Source organism: Elephantulus edwardii, unplaced genomic scaffold (genome assembly GCF_000299155.1).
Source record: "Elephantulus edwardii isolate Elephantulus edwardi_28Jun2011 unplaced genomic scaffold, EleEdw1.0 scaffold00060, whole genome shotgun sequence".
Taxonomy (NCBI): domain Eukaryota; kingdom Metazoa; phylum Chordata; class Mammalia; order Macroscelidea; family Macroscelididae; genus Elephantulus; species Elephantulus edwardii.
Window position 1 is genome coordinate 12,816,772 of NW_006399810.1, and position 407 is coordinate 12,817,178.

The following is a 407-nucleotide window of genomic DNA, read 5'->3' on the forward strand; positions in this document are numbered from 1 at the left end:
TGTTTTATGAGTTGGGGTTTTTTTGATGTTGCATAATATTCCATTTGGTGAGGATACCATTGTGTGAATAACTACCATCATTTTTCTATATATTCATTTGTTGGTGAGCTCTTTGGATGCTTCCGTCTCTTTGCTATTGTGAATAATGCAGCAATAAATATGGGTGTGCATACATTTGTTTGAGTCTTGGCTCTGGATTCTTCAGGGTGTATTCCCAGTAGTCAAATTATATTTCTGTTACCAACTTTTTAGTTGGAAATGCCATTTGAAAATGCCAGGCTGCTTTCCGTAGTGGTTGAAGCATTTTACATTCCCACCAGTAGTAAATAAGAGTTCTCTCTGGAGACTAAGGTGCGCCTGATACAGGCCATGGTTTTTGCAATCACTTGTTATGCATCAGAGAGTTG